Below are 23183 nucleotides of genomic sequence, written 5' to 3'. Positions count from 1 at the left end.
AATTTTGTCTTTCAGTAAGCAGTTTTCAATTAGTTATAAGATACAGTTAACCTTTATTGTAAAATGTGTTCCGGTAAATGCCTTTGCCAAACTGAGTTTCCAGCCCTGCTCTAAACTGATGTTTGATCGGTTGGATTAACACAATTTTTAAAATTATTTTTTGTTACATATCTTGGTCACATCTTCCTACCTCGAGTTCTCTTCCCTACATGGTAAACTGATGTTTGGAGGCTTAGATTAATGCGATTTTTAAATTTTTTTGATAAGTCCTTAGATTTATAGAATATACATATCTTGGTTAGGTCTTCCTCCCTCCAGTTCTCTTCCCCACATGGCTCCCATCTTCCTTCCAAAGTTATATCCTAAAACAAAAACAAAACAGCAACAACAACAACAACAAAACCCCAACCAACCAACCAACTAACCAACCAACTAACCAACCAACCAACCAACCAACCAACTAACCAACCAACTAACCAAACAACAAAAAACCCTCATGACGTCCATTTAGTACTGCATGTGGGTGGGGTCATCCATTAGGGCATGGGGAAGCTACCAATGGCCACTCTATGAATAAAAGTGAATCTCTCTCCCTGAGTATTTGCTAACTGCTATTAGCTCCTCAGTTAGGGATGGGGCATCGGCGCCCCTTTCCTGTCCAAGGAATTTTTAGATGTGGCAATTTTATAGATTTGTAGTTAACACACTTGCCGAGAGCTCAAGCAGCCATGACGTACGCAGACGATGACAGCCTTCCATTGGACCCTTCCCCATCCTCGAGCTCTTATATTCTCTCTTCCTCCTCTTCCGAGATGTTCTTTGAGCCTTGACGGGGAAAGAGCGATACCGATATTCCCTTTGTGGATAAGCACTCGGTCACGTGTTCTCGGCATTTTGGAAAGTCACTAGTCTGTGTATTAACCACTTCCCTGTACAGTAGGACCCTTCTTGGTTGAGAGCGGGTAAACCTATGGACACAAACAACTTATATTTTCAAGTTATTATGTATTTTACACTGAAATTGAGGAGCATCCGCACAAATATACCATATACAGGCATTACGGATACATAAGAATGACATAGCATTGTTTTTAAAGCGTGAGGTCTTTGCTTGGGACACCCCAGTTTATATATTCTTTTTTTTAATTTTATTTTTCTTGGCTATTTTATGTATTTACATTTCAAATGTTATCCCCTTTCCCCACTTCACTACCACCCTCCCATTCCCACCTCAGTGCCCTGGCATTACCCTACATTGGAGAAACAAGCCTTCACAGGACCAAGGGCTTTTCCTCCTATTGATGCTGACCAGGCCATCCTCTGTTACATATGTGGCTGGAGTCATGGGTCCCCCCATGTGTACTCATTCATTGGTGTTTAGACCCTGGGAGCTCTGGTGGGGTCTGGTTGGTTGATATTGTTGTTCTTCCTATGGGGTTGTAAACACCTTAAGCTCCTTCAGTCTTTTCTCTAACTCCTCCATTGGGGTCCCCTTATTCAGTCCAATGGTTAGCTGTAAGCATCCTCATCTGTACTAGTAGGTCTCTGGCACCGCCTCTCAGGTGACACCCATGTCTGGCTCCTGTCAACAAGCACTTCTTGACATCAGCAATGGTGGCTAGGTTTGGTGGCTACATATGGGATGGATCCCCAGGTAGAGCAATCTATGCTCCACTCTTTGTCCCTGTTTTCGTCCCTTGAGTATTTTGTTCCCCCCTCTAAGAAAGAATGAAACATCCAGATTTTGTTCTTCCTTCTTCTTGAGCTTCATATGATCTGTGAATTTTTTCTTAGATATTCCAAGCTTTCAGGCTAATAGCTACATATCAGTGAGTGAATACCATGTGTGTTTTTTTTGTGACTGAGTTACCTCACTCAGGATGATATTTTCTAGTTCCATCCATTTGCCTAAGAATTTCATGAAGTCATTGTTTTTAATAACTGAGTAGTACTCCATTGTGTAAATGTACCACATTTCCTGTATCTATACCTCTGTTGAAGGACATCTGGGTTCTTTCCAGCTTCTGGCTATTATAAATAAGGCTGCTATGAACATAGTGGAGCACGTGTCTTTGTTATATGTTGGAGCATCTTTCAGATATATGTCCAGGAGTGGTATAGTTGGGTCCTCAGGTAGTAACTATGTCCAATTTTCTGTGGAACCTCCAGACTGATTTCCAGAGTGGTTGTACCAGCTTGCAATCCCACCAACAAATGGAGGAGTGTTCCTATTTCTCCACATCCTCGTCAGCATCTGTTACCTGAGTTTTGATCTCAGCCATTCTGACTGGTGTAAGGTGAAATCTTAGGGTTGTTTTGATTTGCATTTCCCTGATGACTAAGGATGTTGAGCATTTCTTTAGGTGCTTCTTATCTATTCGGTATTCCTCAGCTGAGAATTCTTTGTTTAGCTCTGTAGCCTATTTTTTAATTGGGTTGTTTGATCCTCTGGAATCTAACTTCTTCAGTTCTTTGTATATATTGGATATTAACCCTCTATTGGATGTAAGATTGGTAAAGACCCTTTCACAATATGTTGGTTGCCATTTTGTCCAATTGACAGTGTCCTTTGCCTTACGGAAGTTTTGCAATTTTATGAGGTCCCATTTGTCAATTCTTGATCTTAGAACATAAGTCATTGGTATTCTGTTCAGGAAATTTTACCCTGTGTTGATGTATTCCAGGGTCTTCCCCATTTTCTCTTCTATTAGTTTCAGAATATCTGGTTTTATGTGGAGGTATTTGATCCACTTGGACTTGAGCTTTGTGCAAGGAGATAAGAATGGATCAATGTGCATTCTTCTACATGGTGACCTCCAGTTGAACCAGCACCATTTGTTGAAAATGCTGTTTTTTTCATTGGATAGTTTTACCTCCTTTGTCAAAGATCAAGTGACCATAGGTGTGTGGCTTCAATTCTATTCTATTGTTCTACCTGCCTGTCTCTGTACCAATACCATGAAGTTTTTATAATTGCTCTGTAATATAGCTTGAGGTCAGGGATGGTGATTCCCCCAGAAGTTCTTTTATCATTGAAAATAATTTTCACTACCCTGGGGATTTTGCTTTTCCAAATGAATTTGCAAATTGCTCTTTCTAATTTTATGAAGAACTGAGTTGGAATTTTGATGGGAAGTGTATTGAATCTTTAGATTGCTTTCGGAAAGATGGCCATTTTTACTATATTAATCCTGTCAATCCATGAGCGTGGAGATCTTTCCATCTTCTGATATCTTCTCTGATTTCTTTCTTTAGAGACTTGAAGTTGTTGTCATACAGATCTTTCACTTGCTTGGTTAGAGTCACACCAAGTATTTTGTACTATTTGTGGCTATTGTGAAGGGTGTCATTGCCCTAATTTTTTCTCAGCTTGTTTATCCTTTGAGTAGAGGAAAGATGCTGATTTGTTTGAGTTAACTTTATATCCAGACACTTTGCTGAAGTTGTTTATCAGCTATAGTAGTTTCGTGGTGGAATTTTTGGGGTCACTTAAGTGTACTATCATATCACCAGCAAATATTGATATTTTGACTTCTTTTCCAATTTGCATTCCTTTGACCTCTTTTTGTTGTCTAATTGCTCTGACTAGGATGCCAAGTACTATATTGAATGGGTAGGGAGAGAGTGGGCAGCCCTGTCTAGTACCTGAGTTTAGTGGGATTTGCTTCAAGTTTCTCTGCATTTAGTTTGATGTTGGCTACTGGTTTGCTGTATATTGCTTTTAATATGTTTAGGTATAGGCCTTGAATTTATGATCTTTCCAAGACTTTTATCAAGAAGGGGTGTTGAATTTTGTCAAATGCTTTCTCAGCATCTAATGAAATGATCATTTTTTTGTTTGTTTATGTAGTGGATTATGTTGAATGATTTCCCTATATTGAACCATCCTTGCATCCTTTGGATGAAGCCTACTTGATCATGGTTAATGATTGTTTTGATGTGTCCTTGGATATAGTTTGTGAGAATTTTATTGAGTATTTTGCATTGATATTTATAAGGGAAATTGGTCTGAAGTTCTCTTTCTTTGTTGGGTCTTTGTGTGGTTTAGGTATAAGTGTAATTGTGGCTTAATAGAAGGAACTGGATTGTGTTCCTTCTGTTTCTATCAGATCCAATCTGATCCTGGGCTTTCTTTTTTTTTTTTTTTTTCTTTTTTTTTTTTTTGGTTGGGAGACTTTTAATGACTGCTTCTATTTCTTTAGGATTTATGGGACTGTTTATATGGTTTATCTGATCCTGATTTAACTTTGGTACTTGATATCTGTCTAGAAAATTGTCCATTTCCTCCAGATTTTCCAGTTTTTTTTGAGTATAGGCTTTTGTAGTAGGATCTGATAATTTTTTAAATTTCCTCAGTTTCTGTTGTTATGTCTTCCTTTTCATTTCTGATTTTATTAATTTGTATGCTATCTCTCTGCCCTTGCATTAGGTTGACTAAGGGTTTATCTATCTTGTTGATTTTCTCAAAGAATCAGTTCCTGGTTCTGTTGATTCTTTGTCTCATTCTTTTTGTTTTTACTTGGTTGATTTCAGCTCTGAGTTTGATTATTTCCTGCTGTCTGTGCACTTGATTCAATTTGCTACTCTTTGTTCTAGAGCTTTCAGGTGTGCTGTCAAGCTGCTAGTACATGCTGTCTCCAGTTTCTTTTTGGAGGCACTCAGCTGTGAGTTTTCGTCTTAGCAATGCTTTCATTGTGTACCATAAGTTTGGGTATATTGTGCCTTCGCTTTTATTAAATTCTAAAAAGTCTTTAATTTCTTTTTTTATTTCTTCCTTGACCAAGTTTTCATTGAGTATTGTTTAGCTTCCATGTGTATGTGGCCTTTCTGGTGTTTTTGTTGTTCTTGAAGACTAACCTTAGTCGGTGTTGCTCTGAGAGGATGCATGGGATTATTTTGATCTCTTTGTATCTATCGAGATCTGTTTTGTGACCAATTATTTGGTCAATTTTTGAGAAGGTGCCATATTGTGTGTGGTGCAATGTATGCTCTGAACTTTAGTAAAGTTTCTTTTATGAATGTGGGTACTCTTGCATTTAGAGCATAGATGTTCAGAATTGAGAGTTCATCTTGGCAGATTTTTTCCTTTGACAAGTATGAAGTTTCCTTCCTTATCTTTTTTTTGATAACTTTTGGTTGAAAGTTGATTTTATTTGATACTAGAATGGCTACTCCAGCTTGTTTCTTGGGACCATTTGCTTGGAAAAATTTTTCTTAGCCTTTTAATCTTAGGTAGTATCTGTCTTTGTCACTGAAGTGTGTTTCCTGTATGCAGCAAAATGCTGGGTCCTGTTTATGTATCCAGCCTGTTAGTCTATGTCTTTTTATTGAGGAATTGAGTACACTGATGTTAAGAGGTATTAAGGAATAGTGATTGATTCCTGATTTTTGTTGTTAGAGGTGGAATTATGTTTGTTTGGCTATCTTCTTTTGTGTTTGTTGCAAGAAGATTACTTTCTTGCTTTTTCCCTCCTTGTGTTGGAGTTTTCCATCCATTATCTTTTGCAGGGATGGATTTGTGGAAAGATATTGTGTAAATTTCATTTTGTCATGTAATATCTTGGTTTCTCCATATATGTTATTTGAGAGTTTTGCTGGATATAGTAGCCTGAGCTGACATTTGTGTTCTCTTAGGGTCTGTATGACATCTGTCCAGAATCTTCTGGCTTTCATAGTCTCTGGTGAGAAGTCTGGTGTAATTCTGATAGGTCTGCCTTTATATGTTACTAGACCCTTTTCCCTTATTGCTTTTAATATTCTTTCTTTGTGTTAACTATTATGTGATGGGCCAAATTTCTTTTCTTATTTGGGGTTCTGTAGGCTTCTTGTATGTTCATGGGCATCTCATTCTTTAGGTTAGGGAGGTTTTCTTCTATAATTTTGTTGAAGATATTTATTGGCCCTTTAATTTGGGAATCTTCATTCTCTTCTACACTTATTATTCTTAGGTTTAGTCTTCTCATTGTTTCCTGAATTTCCTGAATGTTTTGGTTTAGGAACTTTTTGTGTTTTACATTTTCTTTGAATATTGTGTTAATGTTTTCTGTGGTATCTTCTGCCCCTGAGATTTTCTCTTCAATCTCTTGTATTCTGTTGGTGATGTTTCATCTATGACTCCTGATCTCTTTCCTAGGTTTTCTATCTCCAGGGTTGTTTCCCTTTGTGATTGTTCAATTCCTTCACCTGTTTGGTTGTGTTTTTCTGTAATTCTTTAAGGGATTTTTGTGTTTCCTCTTTATGGGCTTCTACTTGTTTATCTGTGTTCTCCTGTATTTCTTTAAGGGAGCTATTTATGTCCTTCTTAAAGTCCTCTATCCTCATCATGATAAGTGATTTTCTGATATGTTAAGATATCCAGTATTTGCTGTGGTGGGAAAGCTGGGTTCTGATGATGCCAAGTAGTCTTGGTTTCTGTTACTTAGGTTCTTGTGCTTGCCTTTCGCCACCTGGTTATCTCTGATGTTACTTTTTCTTGCTGTCTCTGACTGTAGTTTTACCCTCTTTTGGGTCTGTGAGTCTGTAATTGGACATTCAATGCAAAGAAAGTGGGGTCCCACCTGTGGGCTGTGGGCTTAGGAGGGAGACTGCTCCCAGCAGACCAACTTTCTGAGAGCAAGTTTTGTGCTGAGGGCTGTGGGACAAGCCCCAGCTCTGGGCACAGATGGAGACTGGAAGGGTCCTGTCCTAGGCCACCCTGGGGCTCCTGCACTCCATGTGCTCCTGGCGAGTCTCTCCTTGGTTAGTCAATGAAGAGAAAGTAAGGTCCCACTTGTGGGCTGTGGGTTTAGGAGGGAGAGTGCTTCTGGCAGACCAGCTCTCTGCAGGCAGATTTTGTATCTGAGGGCTGTGGAACATTCCCAGATCTGGGCACTCAGTTTATATATTCTTGAACCATGTTTCTTATTCTTTGACAATTTATATGTATATAATAAATTTTAGAAACTTTCAGCCCATACCATTTCCCTCTCTCAGTCCTATACCCCATTGATATCCACCCTTATTCCAATAAGACTCCCGCTCCCGTGTCTTCTGTTTGTGTGGGGTACTATTGGATTTTATTATACATTTTATTTTATTCAATTGTTTATGCTTTGTCATCTACTTATGATGTGAGCACACCACAGTTCTTAAGCCTATTTTCTTATTGATGGGAATTTTCAAAAAAATCATGGTGATAAGGTTGCAATGATATTCTTTGAACACCTGGCATAAATCTTCAGTGCTTTTCTTGCACATCAATGTTACCAGATACTGACAAGCACAGTGCTGTCCAGGATGGTAGCATCTTACCACATGTGCTGCTGAGCCTTTGAAATGCAGCTGGTCCAAATTGAGATGTGACAGAAGTGTAAAATCACATGGGATTTCAAAGAAAGTAGGAAGTAAAGTAGGCATAATATTTGTAAAAAATTAAATCGGTTGTATGTTGGAATAACCTTTTTAAAGCTGACTTAAGTCAAATATATATATATTACAAAAAGTAATTTTCTGATTCCCTTTTGTTTTTGTAGTTGTATCTACTAGCAAATGGGGCTAACGTTTGTAGCTCACATTGTGTTTTCATTGGTCAACACCAGCCTCAATGGTCTCCAAAGGAGTACAGATTTAGTCAGACTCCATGAGGCCTAAGGACTTCCTCATCTTCTTCTACCATGTGGAATTACTTGATTCTTGTTTTTGATATTTTAGCTGTTAAGTAATATCTTTTCTGTGCTGTGACTTTTCATGTAACTTACCATGTATGAGCTTTAAATAGTCTGTGTTTATTGTTCAGTTGGATGTCTTCTTCTATAGATGGTTCTTGCCATTTCCTGTTAGGCCATTTATAAATTTCTTACTAATTTGTATTCTTTTAATCTATATTTCATGATCGGTAGACTAGGTTGACATCTCATCCTTTTTCTAGAAATCAGCCTCCTCAGGTACTACAGTCTCCCCCTCTTTGTCTCATTGCAGCTTGCTTTCAACCCTCTGAAGCTCACTGGTTGTCTGTCTTTCATTCTGCTGCCAATGGGTTGTACAGTGTTTCTGAAAGCACATTGACTCCCAAGGCTGTTCCAGAGTATGCTAAAAATATTATGTAGTAATATGGTTATCATAGGGGAGGAGAGATAGTTCATAGCAAACCTGATGACCCAAGTTGAGCACTGAAGAGCTAAATGAGATTCTAACAAAAAAGCAAGCAAACAAACACCATTGCTAGACCCATTGTAAGACTTAACTAAAAACTCTACGACTGTAATTATATAGGAAGCAACACACAGAAACTGATTGGAAGACTCTAGTTTGGAATTCACATATATTAATACCAAATTTCTAAATTTTTCAAGATAGGAGGTCTTCTTAAAATGTTTAATATCTCCCCTTCTTCATGTCAGAGTGAACATGTGACCTACATGTACTTAATGTGATTAAGAGAACACGTCACAATTAGCTGTATTTTCAAGTAGAGACTAATTTTGAAGTAAATGTTGTCTAACATGGAATGTATTTCTGTACCTTTTGAGAGTGTACCTGTTTGGGGGTCTGGGAATGCTGCATAAACCACTCAGATACCAATCTCAGTCGAATAGGGATAGTTTATTGAACACCACACCCACTGTGACCTTGAGCAAAGATATTGTAGGCTTTTAAGCCTGATATTTACAAACATTTGTCCCAAGGTATTCTACTAATCAGAAATTAGGGCTAGAGGACTTCTTAGGAACATGTCTTTGTTGTACACTTAGTCTGCTCCCATTGGCTAGAGTATTTACCTGTGGCTGGTGACTTGTCTAACACTCATGTCTTAACTTGCCAACCAGAATGTTAGTTACCCATGTACTTGTCTTTTTCTGATAGGTGCAATGTCAGTTCCCAGGGAGGTCTTGGGAACTTAAACTTTACTGGACCCCCTACTCAAAATGAAAGTCTTACTTCAAATAGTTTTATATTGGTGCACTTGACTTTCTTATGTTGGGGTCCATTCTAGGGGCAACTTATACAAGCAAATACCATAAAAGCTTATACACAGGTGCAAGGAGTGATGCTGGGTGGTTGGTTTGGGTCCAAGCTTACTGTGGCTAATTATACAAAGCAGATCTACTGACTTTTGTTGTGATTGGTTTCCAAGAGCACAGAATAAAACAGAATGTGTAATTAGCTTGGGCATGAGAAAGTTTTTTAGTAACAGCAGAAACAACATACGAGAAAGTTTCTTAGTAACAGCACAAAATGGCAGACTAGCCAGGTAACAGTTATCTAGGCCTTAACATTTTACCTGAGTCTTAACAGTCTATCTAGGCTTTAATATTTTACCTAGGCCTTAATAGATATTAGCAAGAAAATATCCTCCATCTGTTTTTTTATGATGGCTTAGTCTCATAAATCCTAGGTTGGCATTAGATTTGATATATAGTCTGAAGGCAAAAAGAAATGTACTTTAAAGGGGGTTCTTAAATCCTTTAACCTCCCTTATAGTCCACTGATCAAAGGTAGAATGGTTACTAGGACAAGGGGGACCTGGACCTGTTTATAAGTAGTTCTTTGGAACAATCCCAATCTTTGTTGTCAGCAATCTAGTCCACTCAAATCTGCAGCAGTGGCTCAATCCAGAGGAAACCATGAGGATCAGTGAAGAAAGCAAGGTGAACCAATGCCAGAGCATCCATAGTCCATTATTGGTTGGTTTATACTTACACTCTTTCCAAATATCTCACATCTGTTCAAGCGTCTGCTCTAGTAAAACATCACGTGCCCTTTCACCAGACAGCTTCCTGAATAACATCACATGTCCGTTCTCAGCAAAACTCTCATAATATGACAGTTTCCAGAAGAATATCCCTTGACACAACCAAGTCTCCAAGAAAACCACAAATAACCACAAATTTCCACTTCAATAGTCCACAATGATTGACTTCAATTCTCTTGCCTCTAGGTGCTGGGACTTCAGACATGAGCTACTACGCTTGAGTTTTGTGTGGTGTTGTGGATTGAATCCAGCATTTCCCACATGCTATGCAAACATTCTACCAGTCGAGCTACATCTTTAGCCCCCTCTCAGCAGTTTCTAATTTTTTTATGTTTATTTTTAAATGTAGCATTTGAACCATAGCCTCTTTTGTTTAATTAAAGAAATTCATTCTCTGTCCACATAATATGAACAGAACACAAATGGAGACCACCGAGGAGGAGTCAGTACCATGTTGATAGGTCCATCTGACTTGAACTATAAATCGAGTGTACGTGTTGCTCCCAAGTGCAGATGTGAAAGGTCTAACCCCAAAGGCACCAGTAATGTTGAGAGGGTAGGTCTCCAATGGGAACAGTGCCCTTATAAAAGAGGCCCAAGACAGTATTGTGTGACTATGAGGTTTGAAAAGAGCTATAAAGCAGAGATTGGCCTTCCCAGAACATCTTTTCCCCCCCCATCTTTATTAACTTGAGTATTTCTTATTTATATTTCGATTGTTATTCCCCTTCCCGGTTTCCCGGCCAACATCCCCCTAACCCCTCCCCCTCCCCTTCTGTACGGGTGTTCCCCTCCCCATCCTCCCCCCATTACTGCCCTCCCCCAACAATCATGTTTACTGGGGGTTCAGTCTTAGCAGGACCAAGGGCTTCCCCTTCCACTGGTGCTCTTACTAGGCTATTCATTGCTACCTATGAGGTTGGAGTCCAGGGTCAGTCCATGTATAGTCTTTGGGTAGTGGCTTAGTCCCTGGAAGCTCTGGTTGGTTGGCATTGTTGTTCGTATGGGGTCTCGAGCCCCTTCAAGCTCTTCCAGTCCTTTCTCTGATTCCTTCAACGGGGGTCCTATTCTCAGTTCAGTGGTTTAATGATGGCATTCGCCTATGTATTTGCTGTATTCTGGCTGTGTCTCTCAGAAGAGATCTACATCCGGTTCCTGTTTGCCTACCCTTCTTTGCTTCATCCATCTTATCTAATTTGGTGGCTGTATATGTATGGGCCACATGTGGGGCAGGCTCTGAATGGGTGTTCCTTCTGTCTTTGTTTTAATCTTTGCCTCTCTATTCCCTCCCAAGGGTATTCTTGTTCCCCCTTTAAAGAAGGAGTGAAGCATTCACATTTTGGTCATCCTTCTTGAGGTTCATGTATTCTGTGCATCTAGGGTAATTCAAGCATTTGGGCTAATAGCCACTTATCAATGAGTGCATACCATGTGTGTTTTTCTGTGATTCTTCCCAGAACATCTAACCTGCTGCCTGCATGGTGGTGGACTTTTAGCCTCCAGGATTGTGAGAAGTAAATCTCCATGATTAAGACCCACCTAGCGGGGGTGGGGGGTGGGGGGTGGGGGTGGTGGGGGGGTGGGGGGTGGGGGGTGGGGCAAGCCTTTGATCCCAGCACTTCAGGAGACAAAGACAGTTGGATCTCTGTGAGATTGGTCTGCATTCAAAGCCTCTGGGACAGCTGGGGCTACTCGGGAAGATCATGTATAAAACAAAACAATACCAAACAAAATAACAACAGCAGAAAACAAAAACAAAACAACGAAACAATAGCAACAGCAACAACAACAACAACAACAAAAACAAAAACAAAAACAAAAAGCAAACCAACCATAAAGGGGAAGCCAAGGAGCTTCTGCCGTTTTGAAGCAGCAGCCTTAATACTCCGAAGTGTTTGTTTCTGCTTTTAGAGTAGCATTTCACTTGAGGGAGGTTGGAAATGAGAGGCCGACACCCCCACCAAAAGGAAAGAAAAACCAAACCAAAAAGAAAGAAAACATGATTCACAAGAAAACAAATTATGTAGCTAATTTACAAAATCAATAAACTTACCAAATGGATAACGCCAATTCTGGGGTGACAGTACATAACGTTTATAACAGCCGGACAATCCCTTTGATTTATTAATTTTTTTACTTTATATTTGCCTTGGAGGAAGGGATCACTGAGGTATATATAATAGCATGTGAATTTGAACTGTTATTTTAAGCGGTTTGTCAGAGTGAAAAGTAGGGGAAAATGTAGATTATTTAAAATGCTCATCATTACAGGAATACAGTTTGATCTCTTGGTTCAGACTTCATAAAATAACACAGAGCCATTTAAACAGAATACACCTAAAGCAGTCATAAATGAAATGACATATTATGAGCAGGGTGGGGGTAGAACAACATACAGAAAACATCCCCCACTTTACCCCCCACCCTTTTTAAACAAACAAACAAACAAACAAGCAATCATGCTGCTTGCTATGGACATGGGTGGTCTAAGTGCAAGAGGAACATAGGGGAGAAGAGACAGAAACTATGTCAGAGGGTACAGGATTGGAGAAGGTGATGGAGTTTTGCAAAAATTATCTTGCCTGTCTTCTCTAAGTTTTGCTTGCTTGTTTGTTGTTTTTGTTTTTTGAGACATGGTTTCTCCGTGTAGCCTTGGCTGTCCTGGAACTTGCTCTGCAGGCTTGACTGGCCTGTCTTGCAATTACACATTAACGAAACTAATGAGGAAACACTGCTGTTTATTTAAATTTCTCTGTAACCTTTGCAGCTTTCTCGGAGCTGCATTTCCCATTTGGTAAAAGGAGCTTCTGGTGAGGGGCTTTGACTAAGGAACGAGACATACCCTTCTAACATTTTTTTTCCCATTTGGATAGGTGTGTTCCAAATCCTTCAGGGACTAGTTCCTCACCAGAAAGGCCAGAAAGAAGGAAAAATGGAGGCTCAGAAGCTTTGTGTCAGGGAGGAGGCAAGAGCTCAGTTTGAAGACTTTCCACTTGACATTTCCCCCTGCAGGATAGGACATGTAGAGACATATTCGTCAACAACAAAGCCAGCACTGGCTTTTAGAAACAGCAAGAAATAAAAGCGGGCCTGAGTGACGTTCCTTTGAAGACTACCTGGGCTGTCCATTGTTGACATTTATCCTTTGGGAAAGAATCAGCAAATATGTATGCGGTGACTGCACCCCCAGACTGGGCACTGGATTAAAAACACAGCAAAGCAAACACAGTAGACACATGCCAAGCTCGGAGTAGCTGGGGCCTTGCAAACAGGTAGAGAGTCCTGCTCAGCTGAAACCTGCAGTTGGGTATTATAGACAGCAGAGATGCGTTGGGAGGAATTTATGAACCTATTTGGACATCATAAGTTTGAAATTTCCAGACGAAATTGAGCCTTGTACGGTTCCATTTATCACACTTTCCATTTCAGCCTGGCTGCGATGGAGGGAGTTTAAGTGACAGCCGACTCACCCTTACCCCCAGGCCACCTGAAGAAATTGTGGAACAGAGACTGTGTGGCACGTAGCAAAGAGATGAAGAGAAGGGGCCAAGCCGCGGGGGTAGGGGACAGGGGAGTGTTGCGGAATGAGTGAGCAGACCCGCAGTGGCCCTGAGCAGGTGAGAGTTCTCTGCAAGAAGAGACAAAAGAGGCTGGGGAGAGCCTGATGGAAAGACCTGAGGAGCAGAATGAGAAGAAGACTTGCTACTCCTCCTGCAAAGTGAAGAGGAACCGGGGATGCCTGGGAGGGAAGGGGAGAAAACAGTCCAGCTGCTCGAGCAGAGCACCCAGTGGGCCAATCTAGGGGCCGCGGATTCAGAGTGCTAATCAGTCAGAAAGAAGGCCGAGGCAACAAAAGAAAACTCAAAGAAAGGGACTGCCTGGAGGATGGCAGGACTGCCTGGAGGAAGGCAGGCTCTGTGGCATTTCCCCCCCTTAATTACTGCTTTTTAGATGGGAAAAGAACTGTTAAGGTGGGTGGAATGATTCCAGCTTCTCCAAACATGTGGCTACCTGCCTGACCGTGGCCAGGATGTTTGCTTGGTTGCTGATCAGCTCCTTTTCCTGAGGAGGTTGGAGAGTTCACGTATCCCACCCCCCTCTCATCAATTGTGTGAAAAGGTGAAAACGCTTCCTGATACCCAGGAAACCCTCTTTACTTCACAAGGCAAAAAAAGAGCTAGAAGTTTCAGCTTAGAAACAGATAACTCGCTCGCTCTTTTTTTCTTTCTTTTCTTTTCTTTTCTTTTCTTTTCTTTTCTTTTCTTTTCTTTTCTTTTCTCTTCTTTTCCTTCCTTCCTTCCTTCCTTCCTTCCTTCCTTCCTTCCTTCCTTCCTTCCTTCCTTCCTTTCTTTCTTTCTTTCTTTCTTTCTTTCTTTCTTTCTTTCTTTCTTTCTTTCTTTCTTTCTTTCTTTCTTTTTCTTTCTAATCCCAGGCCATTCTTGTTCCCTCCCCTTTAGTTAACGTCTTTTTGTTGTCGTTCTAGAAATCAACTTTAGACAACAAGGCCTGCTTACAAACCCAGGATGGCGAACTGAGAGAAACTCAAAACTGGCTTGGGGTAATCAAAGAAACATTTATATTTTCTGCTTTATTATATTGCTTTGAGGTATCACTGGGGACTCATCAGGAGTAACTTTTTATTGTTGTTCGTTTTTGTTTTTTGTTGTTTTTGGGTTTTTTGGCTAATTGAATAAAAAATAATATTTTTTTCTTGAAAACAAAAAGAAGATATTGCAGACAGAGGGATCATTTATCCCATCCCTCCCTGCCCTTGCCAGTGGAAGTGTTTTGCCTGTAAACAATAAAGTACTTTACACACAAAACTTCGTGGTGGGTTAATGGCTGGTTCTGTCCACATGTGCATTCTCTAGTAAGTTGTGGTTTGTGTGTATGTGTGTTTTGTAAATGCCCTTATGGGTGGAGTGTGAGAAGGGGAAACATCTCAGTCAGTGAAGTGCTTGTTGAAATAACCTGAGGATCTAACTTGGATTCTTCAGAACCCACATAAAAATGCCAGGCATGGTGGTAGGCACTTGTAATTCTAGAGCTGGGACTAGTTGGCTAGCCAATCTAACCAAAGCAGCTAGCTCTAGGTCAAGTGAGAGACCCTGTCTCATAAAACAAGATGTCTGGCTCCTCAGAAGTGCTGTCTGAGGTTGACCTTTGGCCTCCATATACATGATTTATGCAGCCACAAGAAAATGCGCGCGCACACACACACACACACACTCACACGCACAAGCTCATGATCATGCACATCCACAAAGGCACATGCACACACGCATGAGCTTGCTCGTACACAGACATATTGCCCTTGAAATAAAGTGTAGTGCTCCCTCCTCACAGACTCCCAGAGACATCAGTCATTTTGTGAAATTCAACTTGATCGTCGGATAAGCAATTAACATGTGCTTCTTTCAGATAGAGCCAAATGTCTCATCTGATTTTCAGATAATGGCATTTCAAGCCTTTGATTCAAATGCATGCACAGTATATTGGAAACGGTTCCATTTGGGGCTACTGAGCAGACCCATGAAGCCCTACAATGGGAATTTTCCAAGTGGGATTTAAAGACTATAGTTCCCCCATCAATGTCTTAAGCTACTACTTGCTCAAGGTGAAGTGATTCTTGGTGCTCTGGTGGTTTGCTGAGCTCTGAGATGTTCTTGAGTGCATCTGAAAAAGTGCTTCAAGGATCCCTATGTAGGGAAAATGACAATTTGAGCACCATGTAGATGGGACCATGGCTGGCCCACTGTTCTCTAAAAGGCAGAGAGGGGAACAGTAACATTAGATGTGCCTTTGGGATCCAGCGTGCTCAGTGAAAGCTTCTCCTGGCTCCCTCCCCAAAGCCTGGATGTGTTGCTTTGGAATCAAAGGAGGCAGTGGGATGGTTGGATCTGCTGCTGTGAGATGCTCTGTCTGACAGCTCTCTCTTCACTAGGATCCACCTGAAAATGTGTGTTTGAAATCTCTTCTCACAATTGAGACGTTTCACTTCCAGTGTGAAAATATCCCACAGGCTATATGAGAAGAAATGCCCCTCTAGAGGGAAGTATTGGCTGTCTCCCAGACTAATACTCCATTATGGTCCATGATAGGGTAAGATGAGGTAAAATTTCCCATTGCTCCTCAGATAGACAGGAAATTGTCCAGCTTGAAACAGATTTGGGCTAAGTCACCAATTAAAAGAATTTGGATCAAGAGACATAACAAGGGATATGATGTCGATTTTTCCAGTTCTTTTTCAGGAAACCTTATTGCAAAAGGTTGAAAGATAATTGAGAAAATAATTTATATGGTGTCGAGAGTTATTTGTGCGAAGATAAAATACAGAGTCCTTTTTCATTGAGGTAGGGAAACTGCCAAATAGATCTTGGTGATAATTCTATGCACAAAATTTTCATAGTGGGCTTCAGTACCTTGCCAGATGAAAGCTTTTGCTCAGTTTAAAGTTGGAAAAGAGATTTGAGTCTCCACCAAGGATAATGTGTTAAGCTTGGTAATTAAAGACTGTTTTTCATAAATAATGCCAAAAGCACAGGGGGAATATTGGGCTCATATATTACTGCACTTTAAAGAAATCAAGGACCTAATAACATTCTAGACAGGAGACTGCACATACACATTACCATCAGGGTATAATATTAAAACTGTATAGGTTTTAAACAAATATTAATGTATGATATTAAGAGACAGTGTGCTTCTTCCCATGTCTATAAATAATGGTAGATTTTGAAAATATAATAAAAACTTTTCATTGTACAGCCTAGGACTATTCAAAGTGAGGCCCATATGCTGATGCTGGTCCATATCTGGATGAAGCCCATGACATAATCAGAAGACCTGAGCTGGGACATTCAGGAACCTTTACAGTGAAACAGTGACAGTTGGCTGTCATAATCTGCAAACGAGATTGGGCTTTCTGTCTCTTTATTATTTCAGTTTCCTACTTTTGCATGTTTGTTACAATTTTCACCAATGCACTTGTCTGCATTGCTCAACAAAACTCCACAGAGACTCAGCAAGAGTGACTGTCGTTATTGATCTTTGAGAAATCTCTTCACTGTCTTTGGAATGTGCGTTGTCTTGGTGTTTTAAGCTGTTTGATTCCATGTGAATATATTCAGAAACACAGGACACACGCACTGATTGTGCTTACTGTGCCTGTCAGCTTCTTATTTGCTCTACCCACACCCGCACCCTCCTTCTTTCCCTCCCACACACAACAATCTGATCTTGAAGCTTGACACTTGCCTTTCCCTGTGGCTGGAATGCTATCCCTTCTCACTCAGCAAATTATTGCTATCTCAGTTTGAACACTCCATCTTCTGGTTGAAGTCACTGATTCTGATACCTCCTGGAAGTTACCTCATGTTAACTTTTCTTAGTCATTCTCGTTGATCTTTCTTTTTCTTTTTTCTTTTTTCTTTTTTTTCGGAGCTGGGGACCGAACCCAGGGCCTTGCGGTTGCTAGGCAAGCGCTCTACCACTGAGCCAAATCCCCAACCCTTTCTTAGTCATTCTCAAGGCTGATATCTATCTATCTATCTATCTATCTATCTATCTATCTATCTATCTATCTATCCCTATCATCTATGTATCAATGTATGTATGTATCCTATCTATCTATCTATCTATCTATCTATCTATCTATCTATCATCTATCTATGTCTATATCTCTATCTATATCTCTCAATCTCTCTCTCTCTCTCTATCTATCAATATATCTATGAGGGGAGAGAGAGAGAGAGAGGGAGAGAGAGAGAGAGAGAGAGAGAGAGAGAGAGAGAGAGAGAGAGAGAGAGATTACTTTCCATTCTGGATTGTTAGTGAGAAATAGAAAGTTGCCCTTTTCATTCATTCTTGTATCTAGGTCAATGTTTAACAAGTTGATTTGTGAGTTCATTGAGAAGTCTCTCAATGGGTGGTCTGAACGCTTGTATTCCTTTAACAGATGGTAAGCATCTCAAGGCCAGTTTTGGTTTGATTTCATGGACTTATTTCCCTCACATTTTGGTTTAGCAAATTGGTGCAGAGAAACTATTTTAAAAAATGCTTTGGTTCTGAGGATTGAACTAAGGGCCCTCCACCCATCAAGCACATGTCACACACTCACTCACATGCTGGCCATGAGTAGTGCCTTCTCAGGAAAGAATCCAGTGTATTGTCCCTTGGGAGCATCTGTCTGGGCGTCCCAGAGGCAGCTGGACCTAAGAGAGTTGCAACTGATCTCATCTTCTGCTCTTTTGTCACCGTGAGACTCCAAGTTGCCACACTTGTTTCTCCCCTCGGCTTCATCCGCTATCCTCAAGTGAACGACAAACAAAACACCTTGAGGTTCCCCCATTGAGTCTTCCTTTGTGGGTCTTCTTAACAATTTTGATTACTATAACTATTTCATGTAGCAGACTGGTGATTTTCTATTGTTTAGGGTTATTATGTTTTGTGTCTTTTTAAAATGCTTTATATATTTGTTGTAGAAGATGCCATACTGAAAAAAAATATACACATATATATATATATATACACACATATATAATGTTTATGAATATGTTGTCTATGCGTATATCTATGTATCATATGCATGCAATGCTTACAGAGGACAGAAGAAGATATCAGATCCCCTGGAACTGGAGCTACAGACAGTTATGAGCCACCACGTGGGTGCTGGAAACAGAACCCAAGTCTGAGCAAGTGCTAAACCACTGTGCCAGGTCCCAAGTACCCAGGACTTTTGTTTCTCTCCCAGGGTTTCTCCATCATTCTGACAGCCCACCTTACAGCTTCTGGGTGCTTTGCCTCTAAAGGTTCCAATGCATCAGTCGAAGCTTCCTGCATGCTACATCTCCAGGGGCAGCTCATCAAAATCCCTGCACCTGAGGGAGGTTCCTGTCGTTGGCAATGCAGGTAATGCTAGAGGAGAGAGAAGACGAAAGTGACAGTTTGTCTGACACACTTGAGTGTAAGATAGAGATAAGAACAGCCAATAATATGTTACCAAAACAAAAGGAAGTCTAGGACCCATATATGGACTGCTACCTTTCTTAATGGTGTTTTGACTCAACACAGAGCCAGCATTTACATTCAAAACTGGAATCCCTTGCAGGCCATGGTGGAGTACATCCTTTATCCCATTAGGAGCAGATCTCTGTGTGTTCAAGGTCAATCTGATTTACACAGTGAATTTCAGTCCAGACTGGACTGTGCAGTGAAATCCTGTCTCAAACCAACAAACAAACTGGCCATATTGGAGGCTGGAGCTTTGTCTCAGCAGTTTAGTGTTTGCTGCTCTGCTGGAGGACCCATCTTTAGTTCCCAGCACCCACACTGGGCAGCTCACAGCCTCCTACAACTGTAACTTCAGGAGCAGCTTTAACACCATCCTCTGGCCTCCAAGAGAACCTGCATCCATGTGGGTATACTTACATACATACATACATACATACATACATACATACATACATACATACACAAACAGGCACACATATGCATTCAAAGCTCCCCAAAGCCTAAGGTCAATGTACTAGATACATATTTAAATATAAATCACAAAACATCAAATGACACTCGTGGTGGGAGAATGATCTGATAAAGACACAGGAGGACTGACAGACGCAAAGGGACAAACCGGGGTTTGTATTTCCTCTGAGGTCCATGCCAGCTCAGCAGCTTGGGGGAGTGAACAGTAAGTAAACGGATTCAAATTATTAGATTGTTCCTTTCTCTTTTATTCTTCCTAAATCTGGCCGTGTTGGTGTGCTTCTCACATTTTTGTTAAAAAGCAGGTCGACTAGGATGGACGAAGAACTCTTATTGAGTGAAGGCACAACCTAAGGAAGAGCGGGACCATTGAGGCTATCAGAAGGACCCTTCTGATATATGAGAGGGTGGCCAAGTCACCCACAGAGGAAATCTACTGACTCGTAATTTACTGACTGCAATGTCTACAGTAGCTTTTTTCCCCCCTCACAGACAGAAACCATTTCATTAAAATTTTTTTTTAATTAAGAAATTGTAGCAGTGGGGGAGAAACTTGCACACATACAGGAAATAGATAATTATTTTAACATTTGGTGGCCTTTTATTAAATATTCTGAAAAATATAAACTCCAGGGATGCCAACTTTTGCAACATGATCTTCTTCAGTCTGTTGCTGTGAGGAAGCAGCTGAGAGGAAAGAAAGAAAAGTCTCTGTGTGGAGGGAAGATGGCTTGTCTTCTGGCCTCCCGTGCTTTTTTTTTTCTCTCTTTGCCATTTAAGAAACAATACGCTTGTCAAAGATTTACTTGGGGGTTTAATCCTAGACCAGACTTATTAATATGTGGCTTTTTGAAAGGGATATGAAAGGACAGATGAAACAAGAATTAAAACACAGTGAATTTGGGTTCGTTCATGTTCACCTTTAAAGGACTTGTTTTCTGTACCCCAAGTTAGTATTTCACAAGCCATGCTTCTGCACGCAATCTCCGTGGCTAGTTTTCATTTCTAATGATATTAAGGAAAATAAATGTTAATCATTGCTGGATGCAATGTCCAGCATTAAGCCCATCAATGGGAAGAAAAGCAGGATTCTGTGTTCACTACTGGTCAAACCCAGGAGCACAGAAAGAAGGCGCTCAACTGGTCGCCTGCTGATGCCGCAGGCCCAGAGTGCTCTAATGGGAACTCTAATGTAAACTTGGGCCAGAAGTTTGAAGTCTCTGAGCCTGATCTTCAGAGCAGAGGATGCCGTGTCGCAGAGCTGTCAGGAACAGGGAAGGAAATGAGACCCGAGAAGCGTGGGGTGACATATCTACTGTGTATGTCTAATACAACCTTGTTAATGGAGAACTTGGGAAGGCACTCTTATCCTGATGTCTCTGTCACTAAAATAATGTCTCCTAAAGAACAGGATGTTCTGGTTTGAGTGTAAAATGTCCTGCACAGCACTTGGACCCCAGCTGGCAACAGTGTTTTGAGAGGTTGTGATACCTTTAGGATGGCCAAACAAGGCAGAGGAAGGAGGTTTACAGCCCAGCTTCACTTCCTGTGCTGCCCACGGCTGCTTCTAGAATTATTATTATCTGTCATCTATTGTTTGTGTGTGTGTGTGTGTGTGTGTGTGTGTGTGTGTGTGTGTGTGATTTCATACACATGTATGTACACAAAAGACGGTTGAAGCCAAAAGGAGTAAGAGTCCCTGAAACTAGGTTCAGGCAGTTGGGAGCCATTCTGTGTGGAAGTTGGGAATGGAGCCTAGGTTCTCTGCAAGAGCTGTATCTCAGTATGTGCTCTTAACTGCTGGGACATCTCTCCAGCCCCATTTCTTGTCCTATTTGCTCCTCGATGTGTCAAGATGTGTCCAGCGATCACCACCATAGCTGTTTCCATACTCAGGTCTTCTGAGCCATGATGAGCCATGATGAACCATTAGCCCATCCTTAACCTTGCATTAGCCTGATATTTTACTATAGTGACCAGAATCCAAGACACAGACAAGAGGAATTAAGTATGAAGCAATAGAAAGACTTACATGGAATGTAAGATATAAATTTGAACCTAAATGTGAAAAGTGGTGTTTCCATTGTATCTCCCCTTTCCCCAAGGCAAAGAGAACATCTTTATTGGGTGTTAGATCACCCAAGGAACTCACTTTTTTTTTTTTTGAGAGGAGAAAATAAGCTTTCTTCTTTTATAGAAAATGCTGGGTTTGATCTCCTATCTTAAAATAAATTATATTCATTTTAAAGTCTATTTTCTCATTATGAAAATGGATACTAGTTCCATATTTATAATAATATCATAAAGTTTTACTTTTAAAGCTATATTTTTAATAGAAAGAGAGTTGGCTTAAAAAAATAAAGTAAAATAACACGGGCAATTGCTAGTAGAACAAAATCTTGACCTTGGCCTGCTACAGACGGAAGCTTAGCCAGTGCTGGAGGTGATGTACCATTGTTTGCATCCAGAGAGAAGTCCTGCCTCTCCACAGTGAGTGTCTCATCCAGATTCTCCTTAGGGAAAAGGGCAGCCTGGTAGTTGTATTTTAATCCTAATCTTTGGTGAAGATGGGGTGAGGCTGAGTTACCATTTTGACGGGACTATACAAACAAGGAACAGTGAGAGGGCTTAGAGGAGAAGGGGACAACTGTCCTTAATGATTAGAGAGAAAACAGGAGCGGCTAATGTGCTTATACACAGCAGACAAATACAGCCTGCATGCCCTAATGTACCACTTTATAAGTCACCAGTGGAAGACGGTCAAAGTGGCCTAGCTCTTCTAGGTTTTATCGTTTGCCCAGACCATCCTTGAACTGCCAAGTTCAAGCACATCATCTTCCATTGGCTCCCAAGTAACTGGAGATGCAGATGTGTCCATGCCGCAGTTTACTTGACTGTGGGACAGAAACAGAGAACTGACCAACTCCAAGTGCATAGCTCAGTGGCATTAAACACAAAACTGGACAACCAGCTTCTTACCTTTTACAGGAACTGAGTCTCATTGACAAGAACTCCTTGTCCTTCTTCCCAATCCCCCAACTGTCCTGTATCCCACTTTCTACCTCGGTAGCTTTGCTTACTCTAAAATCTTCAAGAAAAGTGAACTCAGAGATGTATCCTTTCGTCTCCTGCTTACTTCATGGAGCATATGGCTCAAAGGCTCTCCTATGGTATAGCATGTAGCATACTTCCTTTCCTTTTCAATGCCAATTAGTATTCCATTTTCTGTATAGCCCGATTTAGTTTCCGTTTCACTGTTAATAGTTGTTTAGAGTATTTTCCCTGTGACACAGAGTTATTATACTAGGAGAAAAGTCAAGCAGCTCAGACTTAGCAAAACTTTGGGGAGCACATAAAAACTCATAATGCAATGAGAAAGTGGGGTGCTTCTACAAGACATGGGGAAAAGATCTGACAGAGTTGTGGTTTGCTTTATTTTTAAAATTTTTTACACCTTTTCTACCATATGTGTCTCTAAACGTTTTCTTGACACTAACGTGGGACTGCTAAAATGAACCACTCTATTTTTAAAGACAATTTGTTTAAAAAGTAAGCATTCTGTGTCTTTCTCCAATTCATAATGACAACCTTGTGTGTATGTGTGTTCATGGACGTGTAAGTGGAGTCCAAATTTCAAAGTTGAATGTCTTCCTCAGTAACTTTCTACTTTATGTTTTGACATATAGTTTGTCATTGATCCTTAAGCTCATGATAATATTGGAGACTGTCCAGAGAGCCTCACTGTCACCCCTGCCCTCAGTAGGAAGGTCCCTAAGGATTGCAGGCATCTTGCTGTCATATCTAGCATTTACATGGAGACAGAGACCCTAAACATAGTCCCACATGCTTACAGAGAAATCACTTTATCAACCAAGTCTTCTTTCTATCTCAACGAGGTGATCATTTTAAAAGAAACTGTCCAATAATAATGCAGGCTCCTGACCACTATAGATATAATACAATCCCTTGG

This window comes from Rattus norvegicus, chromosome 4 (genome assembly GCF_021556685.1).
Source record: "Rattus norvegicus strain SHRSP/BbbUtx chromosome 4, alternate assembly SHRSP_T2T, whole genome shotgun sequence".
NCBI classification, from domain to species: Eukaryota; Metazoa; Chordata; class Mammalia; order Rodentia; family Muridae; genus Rattus; species Rattus norvegicus.
This window is presented reverse-complemented; position numbering follows the sequence as displayed.